The sequence below is a fragment of the Dipteris shenzhenensis genome, chromosome 11 (genome assembly GCF_047967505.1).
Source record: "Dipteris shenzhenensis isolate YYH24624 ecotype China chromosome 11, Dip_SZ_1.0, whole genome shotgun sequence".
Lineage (NCBI taxonomy): Eukaryota > Viridiplantae > Streptophyta > Polypodiopsida > Gleicheniales > Dipteridaceae > Dipteris > Dipteris shenzhenensis.
Genome location: NC_141606.1, coordinates 10,022,530 through 10,025,686, shown reverse-complemented (window position 1 = coordinate 10,025,686; position 3,157 = coordinate 10,022,530).

Sequence of the window (3,157 nt, the reverse complement as noted above, 5' to 3'; positions counted from 1 at the left end):
ATGTCGATGAAGAAGCTGACATTTCGGAATGAAGGCGCTGACGCTTTTGAGAGGGTTTGGAGGGGGAGGCGGGGTCGTCCTGCCCGTTCTTCAAAACTTTTAGCAAAGGCGTGAGGCCTTTAGTGCCATGGACAAACGCTTTCTCGAGCCAACTCGAGATCTCTGAGGTAGTCATCCCGTAGAAGGCTCGGAGTTTCTGAGGAGTCCAAGCTCTGACATCCTGGGGAAGGGGCCACGACAAAGGGGGCCTGAGGATCACAATTAATCTGAAGCGCTTGGCGGCGCAATGCCACCACAGGCGCACGTCACCCTCAGACCACTGAGTCTCGAGAAGCTGTCCACCCGACGGGCCTATCCAGGAGCAAATCTGAGCGTGCGTCTGCTCTCTAAGAGCCTCCCAGACCGAGTCGTCTGTCCAAGTCTCGATGCCGTCGCTGAGAAAGGTGAAAGCAAAGCTAGGGCCAAGGCTGTGATCTTCCCATCCACCCCTTTACGGAGCAGGAAGATACTGATGTCGAGGCAAGCAGGGAAGGTCCCAAGGTCGGCCACATCCAAGTAATCCCAGGGACCAAATCTGTAGAAGTTGCGAGGAAGCTCTCTCTCCTGAAGCTGATGCCTGCCAGAGTCTGCAACTGAGGGGGTTGGGCTAGCAGACAGGGAAGACTGCTCCAGGGGTGGTGTAGACTCGGGGTACCCTGCCTGGGGTGGGGAAGGGGAAGGAGGCTGAGGGGTAGGCAACTCAGACTCCACGGAAGCGACTAGCGGGGGGGTGGAGGAGGGGGAGTGGGGGCAACCTGCAGCTGAGGAACCATCGGTGCAGCTGACAATGCAGGAGAGCTGAGAGGGGCGGGGGAGGGGGGATGGGGCTGAAACTGGGACTGGGGCTGAGTAGGAGGAGGAGGGGGCTGAAGAGGAAGAGGCGGGGGCTGATGCTGCGGGTCGGGAAGAGGGGGCTGCGGCTGGGGAAGGGGCTAGGGCTGAGTGGAAGGGGGCTGGGGAGCGGAAGAGAGGGGGACCTGAGGCTACGGAGGGCGGGCTACAGTTGAAGAAGAAGCTCTCCCAGGACCCTGGGGCGGCTGCCTGTCAGGTCTCTGAGGCGCTGCTGCAGGTTGGGTAACCTCTGCCTCCTTGCCTTTGTCAGAAATCTTCTTATTCTTTTCTCTTTTCCTTCTGACCTCGGTCCAACCGCCAACCACCTCTGGACCGGACTTCGACTGCCTCTGCTCCTCCTGACGTGGCTGCCCGGAGGGGGAGGAGGGGACGGAGGGGGGGGGGCAGGGGGGGCCAAGAGGAGCTGGAGAATCGTGGACAAGTAGCAGCCAGGTACCCAAAGCCGTGACACCTCAGGCACTGGCCTGGCTGTCCTGTGACTACCATGCTCTGAGTAATGCTGCCAGCATCTGTCACGATCTCCATCACTGCAGGGAGAGTCGCAGGGTCTGCCACAGCCACACGGACTCGGGGAGCTCCTGCCGCAGTGACCGCGTCGACGAAAGTGTCATGCATCACCCAGCCAAAGTGGGAACCCAGGTCCCTGACTATCGGCCGCAACTCAGCAGCAAGGCCTGGAAAAATTAGCGTCACTGGGTGGCGAGGTATGCGAAAATGAGCATCAAAGTCCGCTGCGCTGAATCCACGGTACCAAGGGACTATCATGATGATCTTTCCATCCACAGATGTGAGGGAACCAACAATCAGGTTGCTCGCAGCTTTCGCAGTGGAGAGTTTAAGCTAGAAGATGCCCCTTCCCATAAGGGCCACCTCCTCGATGTGGCTGTCCTCTAGCATGAGAGTGGACTGGAGCCAGTCCCTGATGACTGATCTGGAGGGAGAGTGTCCAATGACTCTGCCATAGACGGAAGTAAGGGCAAAGTCATTGGCAAACCTGTTGTACCCGAGACAACTGTTGCTTTGTCAAGATCACGCGGTAGGCATCTGGAGAGGGAGGGTCCGACTGGGCCTCCGGTTCCGGGCAGGCAGCTGCCATACCGCCAAGACAAACTGCGAGACCTCCGATGAAGAAGAGGCTGCCACCAAAAAAGGGGGGAGGTAGACGAGGGATGGAGCCTGGGTGTGACGGAAGAGGATGAGGCGAGACGAATCGAGTCGGGCGGGGGAAACGGAAGGCGGGGGCGGAGGCGGAAGGGGACGGAGAGCGGATGTCGGAGCCGAGAGCGGAGGGCGGAGGTCGAAGGCGAGGGAGAGGGACGGCGGCGAAGGTGAGGGCGGAGGGCGGAGGGGGGAGGGGCGAAGGCGAGGGGCGAGGGCGGGGGGCAGAGGGGCAGAGGGGGTGAAGGCCAAAGGCTTTTGCTGATTAATAATAGTTATCTGGAGCATGCTGACTTTAAAGCCTTGGTCTCTGATGCTATTCAGCCTCTCTCTCATCAGATACACATTGATTTGGATTATGCCTGGCAGGCTTTTGTTGCTCGGATGCAAGCAGTTATTCAAGATTATGGCAAATCCTATATGCAAGCCACAAGGGAGACTGTAGCACATGCCAAATTTACTTGTCAGAGTTTGACTGAGCTTGCTCATCTTCGCCCTTTGTCTTCAGAGGAAAGCATGCTCTTATGTTAGGCTCAATTCTCTCTTTAATCCAATGATCGCAGAAAGCTTGCTAAATGGGAAACTCGATCCAGACAACGGGCATTTTTGGATAAAGGCTGCTCTTCCAAGAAAATTTTTAAGAGTTTACACTACAAAAGACAAGCTGCCAATATCTGTCGGATCCGGATGCCTGATGGCTCTTGGTCAACATCTCGTCGTTCAGAGCTTGCTGATTTATGTGTGCAGCACTTCTCCACTCATTTTGGGCATGTGGATACTCTTTCTCCTCGGGTCGTGTCTGCACGTCAGCTTCTTTTGCAGCATATTCATCCAATTTTGTCTGATGCTCAGGCTTTGGAACTTGAACATCCCTTCACTGAACGAGAATTATATGATGCACTGAGATCCTGTGGAAGATGGAAATCTCCAGGATGGGATGGTCTCACTGTTGAATTTTTTCTTGCATTCTGGGATCTTCTTAAATTCACCTTGCTGCAAATGGTAAATACAGCATAGCAAAATCAACAGATGCCTGTGTCATGGAAAAAGGGTCTTCTCAACCTGATTCCAAAAAAGCAGCTATGTAATTCACTTGGTGATTGGTGGC